Source organism: Panthera onca, chromosome B4 (assembly GCF_046562875.1).
Source record: "Panthera onca isolate mPanOnc1 chromosome B4, mPanOnc1 haplotype 2, whole genome shotgun sequence".
Lineage (NCBI taxonomy): Eukaryota > Metazoa > Chordata > Mammalia > Carnivora > Felidae > Panthera > Panthera onca.
The window spans coordinates 49,832,047-49,852,542 of record NC_138345.1 but is presented as its reverse complement, the minus strand read 5'-3'; the positions used below and the strand labels follow the sequence as shown (position 1 = coordinate 49,852,542).

Sequence of the window (20,496 nt, the reverse complement as noted above, 5' to 3'; positions counted from 1 at the left end):
GCGTAACTATTAGGTTCAGGTTCTAAACCGTTGAAGTTATGTGCCAGGGTAATGCCCGTGAGTGCCTGTGAGTAGGAAGCCAGGGCATACAAACTCCATGGCTCAGGAAGGAACCTTACTCTACACTGTAATTCCAACAACTGGTAGCTTGTTGGTTGGCATGACACTTGCCCTGAAGCAAAATACACACAGCCCTTGCTTAATTATTATCATAGACTCTTGGATTTAAATTTTTAATCATACTACGATCTGAAGCCAAATCACTCTGGGGCAAAAGAAATCATTTACCAGAGAAACTACCCATTTTACCAAAGCGGGAAAAAAACCTTTTCTCTAGAGGCTACCAGTCAGGAAAAAAAAAAAAAAACCAAGAAGATATTAATCATGAAAGCTTTTCTTGTTTATGGCATTCGATAGATTAAAGTAGGAAGAATAGTGTGATGCGAGAAATGTTACTTTGCATTTCTACCGCATTAAGTGTTTCATGATAACCACTATCGAGCATTCACTAGGTGCCAGGCTGCATGAGAAGTATTTTTACACAGATTCTTTTACATAATTCTCATGACCTATAAAGTAAATAGTATTTTTATACCCACTTTACAGATGAAACTTGTAAGTCACAGTCACATAGTCAGTAAGCCATGAAACTGGCATTTGAACCCAGGACGATTCATTGAAATAACTTATCATCCCCTTAGCTTCGGTTGTCTCCAAAGCACCCCCACTTTATTTTCCTTGTTTTTTTTTCTATTGCTTTATCACTTCTATTTTGCTTTACTGTTAGTTAATTTGTGTAACATTCACTTCATCCACTTATTGTGCATCTTCCTCTGCATCTTCTCTTAAACTTTCTCCACCATGCAAGTAGGTTAAATATATGATTTAAGAGTTGCTTGGAAAGCTTCATGCTTTATACTATCTCCTTTAATGGCCTGCTATGGAACCTAGAAATTTACCTTTTAAGAACAGTTACCTGTTAAGAATAGTTTGTAAAAGTTCAGGTACGGCATCACCAGACATCTGTTAAAACACAAAAACCCCTCTGAGTGTTCATTCACTCACTTCATCACCCACTCCATAAACAACTTATTTGAAAAACAAACAAAAAAACCCAAGCCATTGCAATTTAATCGGAATTTAAATGTGAAATCATTTACCAAAGATGGAGTATAAAGAATGGGTTAAAAGTGAATAGGGTGGAGGCGATTAACAACAAAAACAGCACCCAAAGCATGAGATATTTCTCCAAAGAAAGTTACCCTGAATCCACTGCCATCCTAGGAAGTATTAGGCAGCCTCAAACAGTGAGGGAAAGTCACACTAAAGAAGAGATGCCTGGGCGGAACAGAGACCACTTAAGGTTGGGAGCAGAGCTCTCACAAGGAAGGTGGGAGTAGGTAAGAGAAAATGTTTAGTAGTTTTTCATTTTGTCTAGGCCTACTTAAGTTCTTGGCAGCCCATATCACCTTGTCCTGCATGAACTCTAACTCTCTAACTGACCATATGGCTCCTCGAGTTCTCTCAATTTCTCATTCTGTCAGGAGAAAATGTCCATGCCATGCTTTTTCACTCACAGTTTCATTGAATGATAATGATAGCTCAAGTGGACATTTAGTTTTTCATCCAAACCGTTGTAAGGGGACACTACAAGAAACCACAGCTATCCTAGGCAACCCAGACATGTGTCTTCCTATTAACAAATAACCTTTATTGAGAATACACTGTAGCAAGCACTATACTAGATTCCTTACATGGACTGTCTCAATTAATCTCCACATCAACCCTAGATATGAAGTGTCCTCTATCATCATCCTGAAACTACTGAGGAAACTGAAACATAGAAGGATTGTATAACATTTCCAATCCATTTAGCTTTTATTTCCATAATACAAGTGGGTAAAAAATGTGATATTCAGATCCATAAAGTATGCCTCTTCCATAGCCCATAGTCAATCCTTGTTGCTGTTTGAGATTGTTGAAACAAAGCCACTATAGAGACCTTCCCCATAAAGACAGACATGACCCAAGGCCATATTTGAAGTAAATTTCCACTGGGCTTTACATGTACCATCAAGGTCATGAGGGCAAAAGATGTAGTTGAGAAGCTGAGTTCCAGAATTGTTTGAGATATTCTAGCAAAAACCTGAAGCACATCCTGAATCAGATAAGATTCTCTACCTTGATCTGACCCTTGATCTGACATTTCCTTCCCACCTCTTCATTCCTGACCTTGGTTGAATCAAAAAATAAAAGTTGGCCGTACGTACTATTGTTAAATTAACCTCAAGTAATAAAAATTAGACAGAAACGTTTTTGATCTCATTTTCTTTTTCCTTTACCATACTATGCCACATTAGAGAGCCCCATGCAACAGGTAATTCAGACACCCCAAACTCATGGGATGAGTAGGAAGTTTCTTAGATGTTGGTGTTCTCATCCCCATGCTTCTTTGGGTTTAAAATTTCCAAGAGGTGGGGAATCTTCTGGAGTTTACTATTCATAATTTGAGAGGGAAGCGAATGAAAGAGAAGTTAACTGATTAATTTTGGAAAAACAAATAATGCCCTATTGTCATAAAGCTTTAATAGGCTTTTGCAGTTTTAAGCGTTTTATAATTTGATAACAATATGTAAGCCAGAGTTGTCCCTAAAGCTCAGTAGTGCTCCAGGTATAAAATACTGTCCCAAATTGCCGGGACCTGTTTGGATTTCTGTTAGAATTCCCAGCTTTCTCACTCTAGCTCAGCAGGATAGGTCATATAGCTTCCCTAACAAGCCACTACTTACCACTGAACATGGAGACTTCGAGATGTACTTAACCTTGATGGAGGGAAACCTTGTATCTAATAAAGAGGAATAAAAATCCCGAATTACTGCAAAGCACTGCAGCGGGCAAGCTGCAATTCCAGTCATATGAAACCTCTGTTTACAGTAAAATGATGATATGAATCACAATGACTCTCATATAAGGACTCAACTGCCTACCTAGTCATATTCCATATATTTATAATATATAATTTCATTTTCATACAAGCTTATTATACATATTAAAGCAATACTTTTCCTTGTACAGCCAAGATTCATTGATAAAACAATGAAGTGAACTAACACCCTTCCTAAATAAAGTTTCACCAATAGCACCGTATGTTAATGGACCTATTTCATTGTTAATGTGACTGACTGCTTATTGATTCTTGCAGGAATCCAGCAAGGGCTTCAGAGTACAATTTAGTTTGGAGAGCTCTGGGTCCAACATCTATGCTCAATTACAACTTTCAGAAGAGGAGATCAATAAAATTTAAATTGCTTATGGTAATCACAACTTCAAATCATTGCGATCAGCATAAGCAATCTGCTGACCCCAGCCAAGCTCCTAAATTGAAACTTGTAATGAGTGGTCATTTAGTTTGGGTCCATTCATATTATTTTGGAGGCAGGTGATGAACAATTAAAGATCAGCCAGCACCTTCTCTGCACAACATTCCCATCTTTATTCCCAAAGTATTAATATGCAGTAACCCTCGGGTTCACGCTTTTGCACTGCTTTAATGGGTATTCTGTATGAATAAGCAATTATATTTTCTATTAAACAATTTCAGTGTAATTGAATTAGCAGTTATAATATTGCTAGGGCAAGCAAAAGCTTTCCTAGGGAAAAATTAAGTGATATTGGGTAGTGCAAATTAATTTATAGAACTGAAAAATGTAACCAATTAAATAGAATTGCCTTTGCTCCCCCCCCTCCTCCAAAATACAATTAAGCAGCACATTGTTTCAAAGAATATGTTTCAGAGCAATTTGTTTTCAATCATAATAGCTGTTTTTCATTCATTATGAAAAGCTGTCTATTATAATGAAAATTTCATAGGCAGTTTTCCTTGACAAAGCAGGTTGCAAGTTTAAACAAAGATAGCCTGCAGATTACTTCCTTGATAAGGAGTCACCTTAGAATTACATTTTAATAAATCATTGAAAATAAATCTTCTGCATTACAGCACGAAGGTTTAGAGAAAGAAAAAGCAAATAGAGAGAAACTAATCAATGAAAATCTCCTGCTGCCAATATAATAACAGATGGACAAATGCTAATATATAAACTGTATTACACTCACACACACAGCCAAAAAGAAAAATGTAAGATAAATATCACGGAAGTCAACTGTCACAAATGAGACTTGAGTAATAACCCCATCTTTACTATTCATCATCTACTGTGCCTCCTCCAAGCACTTTGCTGAATTATAAACTAGGGTATTTAGGGCACATTTTTTGCAACCTAATGAGATGGCCATCTTTAGATTACTACTACTAAGGTTCAAAGCATCTTACCAAGTTTTTCAAAACAAAGTAAAATGTAAACATATACATCTATGTAATGCATATACATAATACATACAACATATGATATGTACATATATATTTGAAGGGAATTTAAAACTATAGCTGGAATCATTGTAAATATTTAATAAGTATACATTAGTTAAGAATTTTGTAGTAAAACTATTTAGTAATACCAATGTCATTTCTTTTATTCATGCTCAGCTCTGAAAAGACCGGCACAGAAGCCGTAAGTCTCTCAACATGAATTCCATAAAAAGAATGGTTTAGATTCTTTAGAATTCTTTGGATTCTTTGGCTAGAACTTACAAGATTTTTATGCAGGGAATGACAAGTCAGGTCTTTAACTTGGGTGAACTGAAGACTGACTGGAGGGCAGAGCCGACCAGAGGGAGGTAGGGCTTTAGTGACTCCTGCATTAGTCCAGGTTAGAAGGTGGGCATTTGAATTAAGGAACAAGTGGAGAAGGAAATGAATGCCATCAGTTTTCGGAAGCTGAACTGACAGAATTTCACATTTGATTGGCTGTGGAGAGGGAGAGGACTTGAGAATAGCTTGAGGTTTCCATTTTGGAAAACGTGGAAGGCTAATAATGCTATTTATGAGTTAGAGAACGTAGATGAAGAAGTATGTAGGGGAGGTGATAAAGTTCATGTGTTAATTAAGAGTATTTCCAAAATACTGAGTTAGATTAATGTTCTTTCTGGGCCCTTTGCCTCTAGTGAGTCAGTGGTGATTGAAAATGGCATTTATTGCAGAAATAGCTACCGATGTTCCTTAGGTAAGTTTATCTTTGCATATTCCCATTTATTTTTTATTTAGTATGTAGATTAGGCCCATTGTCTGAGAGGGTATGGCATCTGCACCTGAATAGATTTTTTTTTTTTGCAACTGACTGAAATAGCTATCTTTGGGTTAGTACCAAGGTTTAAAGGCATACTAATAATTTTCTCAAAAAAGATGGAAAATATAAGTATATTTTTAAATTCAGCCTCTGAATCTGATAAACATAGTGAATAGTGGTTTGAGGCTGCAACAAATTTTATCTAACATTCAGAAAATATTTGTCAAAAATTTATATTCATTTATTTTTAATTATTATTTTTTATTTCATTTTCTTTAGAGAGAGTGAGTGTAGGTAGGGGAGAGGGGTAGAGGGAAAGAGAGAGAGAAAGGGAGAGAGAGAATCTCAAGCAGACTCCATGGTCAGCATGGAGCCTGAAGCAGGGCTTGATCCCACAATGCTGGGGTAAAAAACTGAGCCAAAATCAAGAGTCGGAGGCTCAACCAACTGAGCCACCCAGGCACCCGTATGTTCACTTAAAAGATGTAGAAATCAAAATTTCTAATCGGGGAAAATTAGTAATGCCAAGTGTTTCCACAGTTCGGAAACAAAAAAAATTTAACAAATGGTAGTTATTTTTTATTTTATTTTGTTTTATTTTAATTTTTAAAGTTTTTAAGATTTATTTATTTTGAGAGAAGGAGAGAGAAAAGTGCATGCATGCAAATGGGGAAGGGGCAGAGAGAGAGGGAGAAAGAAAATCCCAAGCAGTCTCCACTCTCTCAGCGCAGAGACCGATGTGGGGCTGGATCCCACAACCCTGGGATCCAGAGTTGGATCAAGAGTTGGATGATCAATTGACTGAGGCACCCCAGTAGTTTTTTTTTTTTTAATTTTAAAAATATGAAGACATTCTGGAGCCTGGCACAATATTTGGCATATAACAGAAACTCAATAAATGTGAAATAAATCTGTTTATATTTGAAATGTAAATAGTGGCTTATATATTTTAAGTTGTCCATATCTTGAGGCAGTTGTTCATATATTTTAGCATCAAAGTATTTTGATGCTAAATAACTCAATTATTTAGTTATTTTCACATTGAATAATTTTGGCATTTTTTATTTATTAAATAATTATTAATTAACTATTTAAATATGTATTAATATTAATTAAATATTATTTATTTTAATAATTTAAGGCATTTTGCCATTTAATAGTTCAATATAACTTTCCATACACTCATAAACACACTCCCAAATAATTCACCTATCATCTATTTTGTTTTAATAACTTACTGCTGAGGGGCTCCTGAGTGGCTCAGTTGGTTAAGCATCCGACTTCGGCTCAGGTCATGATCTCATGGCCCGTGAGTTTGAGCCCTGCTTGGGTCTCTGTGCTGACAGCTCAGAGCCTGGAGTCTGCCTTGGATTCTGGGTGTCCCTCTCTGCCCCTCCCCCGCTCGTGTTGTGCCTTTCTCTTAAAAATAAATAAACAGTAAACAAAATTTATAAAAAAAATAAAATAACTTACTGATGAAATTTTTATGGTTATACAATATTAATAATATGGTTCATATTTCAATTTTTTGAAATAGATAATTGCAAAATATATAAATTTCCCAGGGCAATTCTTTCCATGGGTTTCATGACCATTAACTTAAACTTAACTTTCTTATATTGATTTCTGAAATTCAAGATCTGATGAAACACAGCAATATATGGCAGAGTATTTCCCTTTCTACACAAGGTTACCCTGTCTATCCATGCTTATGCATAGATTACTTTTACTTGATGAGGCTTCTTGGTTCGGATGTTTCCTCTCATTCTGTAGCATCATCTGCTTTATCCCCTGAAGACACCCCTGTACTATTCAGCATTTCCATGCACCCAATCCTTAATAAAACATAACTTAAAACTTCAGTGCACTTTATCCAACATTTATTAAATACCTGCCAAGTGCTATGATAGGTGAAAAAAAAGCTGAATTAAATTCCTTCATGTATCATTTCTTCTTCCTTGGTGATATCAGTGGTTAAGAGTGATTGCTCTGAATAATCCAGTGGGTCCTCTACTCTGTGACTTCTAAACCTCATTTTCCTCATTTTAAATGGAGATTGTAATAGTACCCACATCATAAATTTGTTGTGGAGAAAAAGCAATATTGATAAACTATTTGCAACCGTCCCTGAAACATAGTATGTGCTCAGTTAATGTTGGCTATTACTCTCCTTTGCATGGATCAATTTTCAAACCAGTAGAATAGATTATTATGGAATTATGTACATTTACTGCACTTACATCTAATTATAATCCTCAAAATTCTATGGAAAATGTCTTCCTATAGGCATTTTCAAAATTTTAATTCCAATATATTTATATATACTTACTAATCATTTCTTGCACACCAGACAGTGGTGATGCAAATATCAAAGTAAGATTTGTTTCCAGTATGGGATTAGGTTCAATAAACTGTTTTCATTCACATCTTTCCTAATGTAAGATATCTGGCTGCAGTCTTTCCTGGTTCTCTTCAAATCTCCCAGGTCTTTGTCTATTCAAATTTATTGAACATTTTTCACATTAACTACAAATTTCATCAATGATTCAATTTTGACACCTTGAACTTCTCCTTTTCACACTCTTAGCTAAGGAGTGCTTTTACTTATATGGTGGCCATGTCTTCCAGCAGGAAAATTATGTCTAAAATGATTCATCTTTGATCTCTTCTTCCTGTATACTTTTACAGGCTGTTTTGTGATACCAAAAATCAAATATATGGGACAGCACAGTGATAGTTGACCTTTTTGATTTCTACTTATACAACTTATTATCCACGTGACTTTGGTCAACTTATTTGACATCTTTCTGTTTTGCTCATCTTTCTAATGAGAGTAATTGCACTCACCTTTTGAAGTCTTAAGATACATTGAGATAGTGAAGTAGAGTGCTTTCTGCAATGCCTTTGATACCTAAGTGTCCCTGGAAAGAGAATTAGAGATTAAATTATTGTTATTTAACTATTTAGTATATTGTTCTTGTGAAGCTTCCATAATTTTCTACATAAAATGTGTGAAACGTATACACTCTCACCTTTAAAATCTTATTTAACAATTTAATTTTCCTATCAGGAAAAAAAATCAGTTTTTAGGAGTAGTACCTGGGGAGTGCAGATGGTTGGACAACAGATTCTTGATTTCGGCTCAGGTCATAATCTCACAGTTTGTGAGTTTGAGCCCAACATCAGGCTCACACTGCAACATGGAGCCTGCTTGGGATTCTCTCTCTGTCTCTCTCTGCCTCTCCCCCAGTCTTTTGCGCACACGCGCTCTCTCTCCCTCTCTCAAACTAAATAAACAAATATTAAAAAAGAAAAGAAAAGAAAAAATCAGTTTCTAAATGAAATAATTTATCCCAGTACACTCTTCGTAAGTTGCAGCCTAGGCAGTGGGAAACCACATTGTGTTTATATATTGGAATCTGAATTTCAGTCCCAGTTCTGCCACTGACTGTGTTCAGTAGGTAAGCCAGTTAATTTCTCTGGGCTGAGGTATTCTCATATGGAAGACAGATGGATTTCTGAAGTTTCTTACAACTCTATTCTGATCCTAAATATTTCCCTCCTTTCAGAAGTTAAAGCTTATGTTATGAGGTGAATTGGGTCCCCTCAGAACCCGTATTTGAAGTCTTGATTTCCGGTACCTCAGAATGTAACCTTATTTGGAGACAGGGTTATTGCAGATGTAATGGTAAGATGATGTCATATCACAGTGGAGTAGGCCCCTGATCCAATATGATTGGTGTCCTCATAAAAGGGGAAAACTGGAGACAGAAATGCACACAGGGAAACTGTCATGTGAAGACGAAGGCAGAGATCAGGCCAATATTTCTACAAGTCAAGAAACATCAAAGATTGTCATCAAACTACCAGAAGCGAGGGGAGAGGCACAAAACAGATTCTTCCTCACAGGCCTCAGAAGAGACCAATCCTATGGATGCCTTGAACTTGGACTTAGAGCCTCCAAAACTGTGAGACAGCACATTTCTATTGTTTAAGCAATCATTTTCTGGTACTTTGTTATGACAGCCTTGGGAAACTAATAAATCTTATTCCATAATTAACTAAAAAATGCTGAGTGTCAATTATGATATAAATATATATGCATATATGTGTATCTGCATGTCTGTATAAATAATATAAAATACACTATCGGAGGCTTTGTTTGATTTATTGTATCAAGTAGACTGTTGATTGAAATATTGAGCAATTAAACATTGAATTCAATTACTGAACATTAGAGTTTCAAATTGAGAAAGATATATTTTAAGGAAAGGCTTCAAAATTATAATGGCTTTTTATATCAGAAAGGTCCCTAAATATATTTCCTCCTCTTTGAAGTCTAAGAGGATGTTGCTATCTCTAAATTGCCTCTCTCAGTTTTTAACAACTCCCTAAATGGGTTTCCTGAGCAAGTAAGAAGAGTAGAAGCTTTCCCGGTCAGCAGTCAGCATTCTTGGTTCATATCACACTGGTTAGTGCTTCTGAGGTATTTTGATTTTCTTATGAGACTGCTTTTCCCATTTGCCCTGCATGTCTTTCTGTTGCCCTTTATGAGAATGTGAGCCCTGTGAACTTAAGGTTTGGAGCACTTTCATCCAATCTGAGAACTATCAATTTGACAATTGCCTAAATAATAACCCGCTATATATCCTTTCATCCTAAAGAAAGACCATAATTGATAATTTGGGCACATTCTATCACAAAACCTTCTTCCACAAAGTAACGAGGGGACCACTTCTAATTCAAAAGATTTCAATATAGGCCAGGAAATTATAATGCCCTGTCATTCACTGAAACATAGTCATAGATGCTTTTGTTAGGGAAATATCTTAGGAATATTTTTAAAAGATTTTTTTAGTTTTTATAAGTTTATCATAATGATTAAGAAGATCAGCTCTGGGGGTGCCTGTGTGGCTCAGTCGGTTAAGTGTCCGACTTTGGCTCAGGTCATGATCTCACAGTTTGTGAGTTCGAGCCCCACATTGGGCTCTGTGCTGACAGGTCAGAGCCTGGAGCCTGCTTCGGATTCTGTGTCTCTCTCTCTCTCTGCCCCTCCCCTGCTCATGCTCTGTCTCTCTCTGTCTCAAAAATAAATAAAAACATTAAAAAAAAAAAAAAAAAAAGGACATCAGCTCTGGAGTTAGACCTAGACTGGGTTCAAATCCCAATTTTACCACTTTAATAGCTTGTGGCCCTGGGATCATGATGTAACCTTCATAAACACATCTCATTCCTACGACTAATACCAACCTTGAAAAGTTATTGTGAGGATTAATGAGATAGTACTTAACACAGCACTTAGAGCATAGTACTGACTACCAAAGGCTCAATAAAGGTTCTCTGTTGGGTTCTTCTTAGCAGTGACAGTAACATCAACAGCATTGCCAGGTTTCAGTCATTATGAACAATGGAAAATTTCAGTGGGGCAGACTGAGTGCCTCCTAGGTGATTACAGGCAACTAAATAAGTTCATTTGTATTGGCCACTTCTTATAGATACAATCTAACTTTGGCCTCTGAATATTAGGACGTAAATCTGAAAGCGTTCAGTCCTATGTGACATGGGTTATCTACATAAACATAGGGTTCTATGTGAGAAAGACTGATGTAGGACACGGAGATATAATAGAAAATAAGGACATAGACTGCAAATGATTGCTTTTAATTGAGTATGTCATTGGAAGGCAAAGTAAAAACTTTGAAACTCTCTACAAGTCTCGGGATTTTATACACTGCCCACGTTTAGTTCCTCTGTCAGACCTGCCATTTTATGTGTAATATAATACTGCTTAAGGTTATCAATCTTTAAAAAAGTATACCATTGCTTTATAGCCACTCCTGCTTTGCAATACAAATGACATAATTACTTGTTCTGGCTGGAGGGGGTCCAGTTCCTCTAGTTCATTTTTTAAATGCAAATCTTATTAAGTATTTTATCCTAAAATGGCTAATGCAAAAAGGGCAGTCCTAGACTAAGATGGACAACATGCCTAAAAAATAAATACTAGGCAAGTAATGAAACCTGAATTAAATCAGCGTAGTGGAAACCAAATTGATTACTTATTGAAATATGTTAACATGGTGTAATGGGTAACTGCCAAAGTCAGATATACAATAATATTACATGAATCATTGTCAGATAATCACAAAGGTTTATAAGAGTAATAAGAAATTTTAAAATCTTTTCTGCCGAAATCTAGAGGCTCATAAAAAAAAATACAGATAGTGATCTGTATATTATGTAGTTCAGTTAAAAAGATCCTTTTGTTTTTTACAGGTTCTCTTTTTGGTTTTCTTCAAAATTCATAGGCTTGTTGTCAAATAGAATAATGGGCAGTTTTTCTATAAAATCTTGCAAGAAACTTTTAAGAATGCTAAATGCATTGTCTCTGCTCAATTCATTTTAAGATTTCAGCTATGCAACAAAGTCTTTTTGAAAATTCTTTTTTATTTTGAAATGTGGAATACACATGAAAAGTATATATTGTATATTTTTGTGTGTACAGTTTAAAGAATTTAAAAAAAAAGAAACACCCCATGTACACACCACTGTCCTAATCTAAAAAAATATAGTTTCTGTCCTTGGAGCTACCTGGAACAATGCCTTTTAAGAGATTGCTTTCATTGAAGCTATTCTGAAAATAATTGAATTAAATTGTTTGGCTGCTTTAAATGTATCCATTGGTTTCTAGAATGTATCCATTAGTACTTATAGGCTTTTTTTTTTAACCCAATTGTTTAAATGTCCAGTTTCACACAAACGATTTGCAATGTAATTTAAAAAATTGAAATGTAATGCTTCATACATTTGTTCAGTGTTTAACAATTAGAGAGCATTTCACAGCTATTGTTAGTCTCCAAGTTGTTAACTTAAAAGATATAATACCTGAATAGCTCTTATTCATTTCACAACGTTTAAATAGCAGTAGGGAAAAGCTGGAGCAGAAAATCCATCCAAACTCAGATAATTGTACTACCTTTAAATTTTAAATTTGATCCTTTACGCCTCAGTTTCCCCTAAGATACATTTGAAAAACACACTGCCTGCCAGGATTGACAAGGTATTTGAGTATTTTGTTTGCCTGATCAAAGAGAGCTCAACAAAGAAGGGAAAGCCCATTGACTCCTGCTGGGAAGAAAGTGACTTCATTAGCACATCATAGGGGTGCCCCTTTGAAAGTGTGTTAAACTGTGTTAACAGTTTGGTTTAGAGGTGGGAGTGTGACTGGTTTAAACTTGTCTCATTAATATACTAGTGTGATTCTGAGTTGGATTTTGCAAGCCTGTTACAGTATTGCCCCATTGCTCTCCCTAGAATTCCTTACAATTTCTACTTCTCCGCGGCTGACTGTTATCAAGGCTCTGTTCTTGAGTGATTTCTAGCCCTAGGACTCTTCCTTTGTTTCAGTCATCAAGAACTGTTAGCAGCTCATTTTCCCAAAGAAGGGCCATTTGGATGTATTCTGTTGTTTCAGCAGCCCTTTGTCTTCCCCTGGAAGAAGAAATGAACCCCCATGCTTTCCAGAGAGGCTGGCACTCAGAGAAGCATATTGCTTTATGTGATGAGAGATGTAGGAGGAGGCCCAAGTGACTGGACACACACACCCTAAGGGTTATCCGTGCAACCAATAATTAAGTTCTTAGAGGCTGATTACTTTCTGTTGCTTAGATGCAAAGCAAACAGAAGTGTCGTACACAGGATAAAAGCCAAAGAGCTGAGTATGTGTAAACCTCTTTTGGAAGATTTATTACATGTCACAATGTGGCTATAACTTATTCTCATCTGTCCCTCTTGGCACTTACCAACAGTGATGAAAATGGAGAGTCTTTACTCAGGGAACTCTTGACTGCATTACTATTAAATTATTTGCATATTGGTAGCACAGAGGAATCCTGGGATGGCATTTTTCCAAGTTTCATTACCCTAACCCTCACCACTCAATAAGAGTTCCCACAATCCCAATGAGGTGGAGAGAAAGCAGTGGAGCTATTTGCCTTCTGAGTATTTTCACCGTTAACTAATGAAGAATTGCAGGTAAATGACACTAACTGAAAGAACGGAAGGATGGAGGGATAGATGGATGGATAGAAGGCCCCAACAGTTTATTAACAAAGCAAAGTGGTTCATTGGAGAGGGGTTGGGGGGGCATTTAAATGAATGAGCACAATTGTATTGCAAAGCCACAGAGCCCCCTATTGGTAATACAATATAGATTATCTTGGTTACTGCCGTTCTGTTTGATGAACAGTTTCATCATGGAGTATTTGTTATGTCACAGACAGACAGATGACCATGAATCAATCTTTCTCCATCCAATCGCATGCCTTTTGCTAACTACAAAGTGTCCACCTGCATATGCACTACAGTATACTCACCTCAACAACTAGACTTACAAAAAGTTCAGCACAGACCCCATAGCATCATGATTTTCTCCATCTTACTAGGTTTAAAATTACTAGTATTTTTATGAGTTATTTTTAACATTGTTAGCTTGACTTTTAAAGACCTAACCTTCCCCTACCTCACTTACAAATGAGATCTAATTTAAAGTGAATTTCTGCCTTTCAGACCAATTAGGGTAATGTTTCCTGCTTTCCTCTTTCATTTAGAATCTTCCACCTTGTTCTTCTATCAACACATTAATGCATTTCATTAGCAGAATGAATATAGTTTGGGATAGGATTGGAGAGAACTAAAGGTCTTCTAAAATCCTTAGTAGCTTCCCCAAACAACCCCAAGTTAAATAATCACTTAATTATTTAAATGACAAGAGAATTAGCAAATGTGTGTTTGAAAACATCAACTCAATATTATTTGCATTGATCTATACCACAGACTTTAAATTTTAAGTGTATTTACTAGGGAAATGCGGCCTCCAGACAAGTGCCCTGAATCTGCTCTCAACTACATTGTTGCTCCGAATCTCCATCAACATGAAAATTCTGGAGCCATTGTTTTTGTTTTTTTCTACCCTGACATGTCTCTTTATTTCCTCATGTGCATTACAGCAGCAAAGTCTTAATCCTGCTCATGCTTAGCTGAGGGCAGAATTAACCCTATTCCTACATCTATTCCATTTCATCATGCTTTGATCCAATTAGTCTTTAACTCAAAACTTACTCTTTTAGAAATTCTTCCTCATCGAACCCTAATCCTTGATTTACCCACAAATTCATACGTTCTCTTCCTTGTTAATTATACAAATTCTAGAATATTACAGCAAACATTTGTTAATTAACTGAAGCACAACAGAATGCTTAGATAAAATATTTATGTTCCTGTCACTTTTTCAGTCTTTACTGAATTCTCATAATCTTGTACCCTATAAATACTGTTGTTCCCTAATTTGTTGTTTTAAAATTTTTCCTTTCTTTGGTCTTGTATAATCTTCCTTGAAAACATCAACCACTCTTATAGCCTCTTTTAACTATTGCCGATATACAGATAATTCCCAATGCCTCCTCAATATTTTCATCAGGATATACCAGAATTCCCTTCAACTCAATAAATCTATTTATTCAGCATTTATTAAGAGACTCCTGGTTCAGGCCATGATAGAGTACCTAGTTTTGTAATTAAATTCCCACCATAAACAACTAAAAAACTTAGAAAAATATATATGAGGGAACTGTTTTTAGGCATTTGATAGCAATTGAGACAAGGCTACAACCCATGAAAAAAGTCAGGCTCATGGGTGAGCACCATTACCACCTGTCAGAACCTTGGACATCTCCTGAGTTGACCTTATTCTGAGACTGCTTACAGGATGTCTGGCTGAGAGCAGGGGCTGGGAAAGACTATAGAGTGCTTGACAGAGTCAGTTCTGTTATGCCAAGATTAGGGCTATTGCTGGGAAAGCCTGAAACCCTGACATATGATGATCATCTGAATGTATGTACCCAAACATTTGGGCTCCCCAAATCCTCTAAATACTTAGATCCTATACAGGTGGCCTTTTCTGCATGTGGAGAAACACTGTAGAGTCCTCTCTCCCACAAGGAAACAGGGTCAGCTTCAGGATTTTCCCCACTATCTTCTTTTCTGCACGTCAGGCCAAACTTTGATTTAAGTCATAGCAAAAGCAAGTCAAAGATCTACTGGGCTTGATTAGTGAGGAAAGGGACTATGCTTAAAAAAAGAAAGAACAAAAGAAAAGAAAGGAAAAAGATATTCAATAATTAGCCAGCATTGATGGCGAAAAGCCTGTGTAGAGTACTCACAACTGAATTTTGAAGGTTCTTGATCAAGAGGACAGGACATAACACTAAAAAAAGGAGAGTTTATTAATTCTCCCAGGGTATGACTTTAACCCTTGGCAAGGACTCCAGAGAATGATGCAAATTTGTTGCTTTATAGTGGCTTTCAGAAGTTTAGAGAAAGTGATGGCCCATGATAATTGAAGTTGCAATGCTTGAACTGCCATGCGAGACAATGGGGAAAGGGATAAAAAACCTCAGGGAGGTGGGCAGGCTAGAATGGCTATATTATGTGAGACCAGAAGACCCACCAGAGGATTATGTTCCACAGAAACATAATTATGTTCCAGATTATGTTCCAGAGAAAATGTCATTCAGCAAGGCCATCAGGAATCCACTGGTGTGAGGGATACCAGAATCAATAATAAGTTCAGTGGTGGCTCTGTTCCTCAGGCCAAGTTAGATTCTAGGAAATGCTGTCACAGAACTTAGTTTGTAAATGATAAGGTTTTATAAAACACATGAGCTTCTGGGAGTGGAAGACAGATTCTGCAAAGATTCTGGGACCTGCCACTTCAGCAAATTTCTAGTGCTCAATCATAAGGGCTATCCCAGGACAATCGCACCAACGTAAAGGCTATTTACTGTATCTTTCATCACCCACCACAAAGAACCACAATACCCAATTGGCCTCTTTGGGTTCTGGAAGCAGCACACATTCTACATCTAAGAATACTCTGGCCCATGTAGTGAACTGATAGACTTGAATGGGGTCTGGAATAGAAAAGGACTCTACAGCAAGTCCAGGCTGCAGTAAATAAAACCGGCAGTTTGGGACTTAAAATCCAGCAGACTTTATGATTTTGGAGGTTTCAGCAGTGTAAAATATGCAGTATGGATTTTATGACAAATTCCAGTGGGAAAATCACAATTCAAGCCGCTAGAGAAGTCATGCCATCTGCAGCAAAAATACAAAACAAAACAAAACTATGTTCCTTTAAAAAAGCAGCTTCTGGTATGGTACAAGATTCTTAGTTTATCCGTTTGTTTAAAATTTCCTATGAGCTCAATTATATTGGACCCACCAAGTCATGTAATCAAGTGGTCCCAGCAGCAATCCATCACAAATTGAAACTGTATGTACTAAGCAAAACCAGAAGGCATAAGTAAGCTATGTGAACAGCTTACTCAGAACCACATGTCACTCACCATGGTTGTTTCACCACAGTTCCTTCAGTTTATTCATACCTATGGCCATGTGAAAGATTCTACCTAATCAGCTGAAGGAGGGAAACAAAGCCCAGTGGGTGGGTTGACTAGGTTAATGGAAGGATTGGCTCAGTATGTGGTATAAGCTGAAAATGATATGCCTGCTCTATAGTTATTCTTAGAGGTGGCCTTGAAAGATATTGGTGAGGCAAAATTTTCCCAATAGGTGGAACTTTTAATGCTGTTTATGTCTATGCATGCTTTGGTAAAAGAAAAGTGTTCTGAGTGGAAAATGGCTTAGCTAGCTTGCCAAGGAACTTATAGAAATAAATTGAAAGATCAATAACAAGAGAGTCTGGAGAAAAGGTTTCTGAAGGATATATAAAAATAGGTATAAGGTGAATATTTTTATAATAAAAACTAATGCCCACAGAAAACACCAACTATGGAACAGGCACTGAAAAACCGAGCAGACAAGATAATTCAGAAAGTTGTCTTAAGTCAGCCTTTGTCATTAGCCACTTAGAACTAGCTAAAAAGGCACCCGGAAGGATTGACCACAGTGGCAAAGACTTAGGTTATGTATGGGACTAATAGCATGGAATACCACTTACCAAGGCTAATATAGCTACTGTATCCTCTCATCAATTTTCCAGAAATAAGACTGACACAAAATGTGGCACTATTTCTGAAGGAGATACCATCACTCGGTGACAAGGTGACTACTTTTGGCTCCTCTTATCTGAGGATGACAAATGACATTTTTATTGGATGTGAGTTTGAATTCTGCTTTGTAGGACTTCAGCCAAAACTATTATCTGGAAGCCTACAGATGTCTAATTTACAGCTGTGATGGCCAATATTGTGAGTTAAGTTTGCTACACCATGGTACCCAGTTTTTGGTCAAACACCAGTCTAGATGCTGCTGTGAAGGTATTTTTTAGGAACAATTAACTTAAATTAGTAGATTTTGAGTAAAGCAGTTTACCTTCCTTAATGTTGATGGGCCTCATCCATTCAGCAGAAGGCATCAAGAGAAAACACTGAAGTCTTCTTCAGTGTTTATAGAATTCTTCCTATAGACAGTCTTTGGACTCAACACTGCACCATCAACTTTTCTCTGAGTCTCCAGCCTGCTGGTCTTCCCTGAAAATTTGAGACTTGTCAGTCCCCACAATTATATGAGCCTGTTATTTAAAATATCTGTCTCTGTCTCTCTGTCTGTTTCTGTCACTCTCTCTCTCTCTACACACACACACACACACACACGATATGAAAGTATCCAAATATTGGGATCCACTAGTCATATCTGGTACAACGTACCACCCAGAATTAGCTAGCCTTAGAACATTGGAATGACCTGCCAGAGGTAATGCTAGAAGCATCAGCTCAGAAGTAATATTCTGTGAGGATGGGCTGCCATCTCTTAGGATGCAGCATCCATATTGAATTAGAGACTTATATAGCACTGTGTCCCCCCAAGAAAAACATGCATGCATACATGAACCAGAAGGTGGAAGTAGAAGTGGGTCTACATATATACCATCATTCCTAATGATCCACTGTAAGACTTTGAGATTTCCCTTACTACAACTCTGGATTCTGTACAGTTTGAGCTCCTGATCCCCAACAGGGTCATATTCTGGCCAGTGGACATGTGTAGCAATTGACCTATATTCTTTGATTGCCATCGGGGCACTTTGGAATGCTGAGATCAGGGAACAACAGACAAGAAGAATAGTTATCATCTTGTCAGGGGCAATTGATCCTTACCAGTAAGATGAGTTAGGATTATTCTTAGATAATGGACCAGAGAAAAATATTCATGGAATCTACTTGGATGTCTCTTGGTACTCCATTGCCTGACAGTACATGTGAATGAACAAATGCAGTAACTCTATTCTGAGAAGGGTTTTGTTACATGTAACTCAAACACCCCTAGGTCACTCCACTAGTCATGGAAACCATGACAAACCTCAGAAATAACACTGAGGATGAGGGTTATTTAAATCATTGTGGAAGAGAGACTATGAACACCAGTTGTGGTCCCAAGAACAACTACAGCAGTGGTGGTTATAGTTGTCCCACTAACCTCATGCTTTTTTTCCACCCTGGAAGAGAGGTCCATCGGAACCCTGAAGGGGCTACAACCTAAATACATAAAAAGTGAATCCATGTAATGCAAGACATGGATCATGTTAGTCATAGAGTTATTCCTCTCTGATCTCTCTTTGAGGAGAATTCATCATTCAGTTGTATTGAGTATATTTAGCTAACAGCCTCCAACTGCAGTGCTTTAAGGATGCACTTCAATGTTCCAGCCAAGGCTATGTTTTTGCCAGGCAGCACCAAACTAATGATTAAACAGAGCAGGGGTATTATAACCTGGCTATTTCTCACTAACATGGGACTTCTCAAACAGGTAGAATTTGCTTCAGAGCTCCCCAAAGAGTTAGTCAAGGTTGTGTCAGATTTGTATCATGGGATGAGGCTCTTCCTGCCCAGGTCTTTTTCTTTCTTAATTTCTACTCACAGATGTCAGATCAGCCTCACAATCTGACATACCTGCCTTCTGCCTTTTTATCTTTCACAGGAGTTACCTACTTCTCCCATCCTCCAATAAACATTTTGTGCTCCTTAATCTTGCATCAATGTCTGACACACTATGGAAGCCAGAAAATATCTTTAGAGTGCTAAGGAAAACAACTGCTAAAACCTAGCATGCTATCTCCAGTGAAATTATCCTTCAAATGAGAAGCTAAAATAAAGACATTCTCAGACAAAGGAGAAAAAGCTGAGAGGATGTGTCACTAGCAGCCCAACATTACAAGAAATACTAAAGGATTTCCTTCAGCTGTAAGGAAAATAAGCCAAGATGAAAGCAGAGAGGTGAAAAGAAATAAATGGCTCTGGAATGGTAAATAAATGGATAAACATGAAACTATTTACTATTTGGAGCAACAATCATAATATTTTGTGGGGGTTTTTACATTAGGATGAAAGGCATGACAAAATTAGCAAAATATAAAAAATGAAAAAGAGATGAGACTGTATTAAGTGGAGACAACTGGTAGAAAGAGCTTACATTGTTTAAGATGTTCTAAAAGTACTAATTTAAGCTATACTGTAATAAGTTAAAGAAGTAATTTCTTGGATAACCACAAAATAATGATACTAAAAGTTATACCCCCCCCCCAGGAAAAAGCTAATAGAGGAATAACAAAAATATTTAATCAATACAACAGTAACAAATAATATATGGAACAATAAGACCAAAAAGTAAGATGTTAGACTTAAACATAACCATGTCATAAATACACTACACATGAATTGATCAAAAATCCCTATTAAAACACAAGGATTATCAGAGTGGATTTTAAAAGATCTAATTGTATATTGTTTACAAGAAGTGTACTTTAAATATAAAAGTAAAGGTATATTGAAAATAAAACAATGGACAAAAAGGTTTTCCATGTAAATACTTACCATAAGAAAGATGCTATTACCATATTAATATTAGACAAAACTGCATTGAATGCAAGAAATGTTACAAGACATAAAGAAACACTTTGTAGAGATAAAAGTCCTAGTTAATAAGAAGATATATAAGCCTAAACTACTATGGACCTAATAGTAAAGATTTAAAATATATAATGCAAGAGTTAACAGAACTAAAAGAATAAACAAGTATATGCACAAGTTCAGTTGGGCAGTTTAACACACCTTTCTCAGTAACTGAGAGTATAAACAGGTAAAAAATTTAGTAAGGATATAAGATTTGAAAAATATAACACACTCAAGTTTTAACTGATGAATATAAAACACTGCAAGATTTCAACCCAGTTGTCTCAATAACTAAGAGAACAGCAGACAAAACTCCCAAAGGTAGACTCAGAATAGCCACTACA

The 20,496-nt window shown here is 36.6% G+C and overlaps 1 long non-coding RNA gene across 2 annotated transcripts in view; it reads right to left on the bottom strand.

The window, feature by feature from the left end:
- The window catches only part of LOC132694657 (uncharacterized), a 63,018-nt gene that overhangs the window by 4,413 nt on the left and 38,109 nt on the right, over positions 1-20,496 (bottom strand). The window contains exons 2-6 of one of the 2 annotated variants that reach the window (XR_009617426.3): positions 18,177-18,296; positions 17,577-17,734; positions 8,825-9,011; positions 8,031-8,104; positions 2,790-2,845 (exon numbers count right to left, since the gene is read on the bottom strand). This is a non-coding gene — a long non-coding RNA (uncharacterized LOC132694657). The remainder of the gene's footprint in view (positions 1-2,789; positions 2,846-8,030; positions 8,105-8,824; positions 9,012-17,576; positions 17,735-18,176; positions 18,297-20,496) is intronic. The other variant, XR_013556854.2, reaches the window with a different exon arrangement.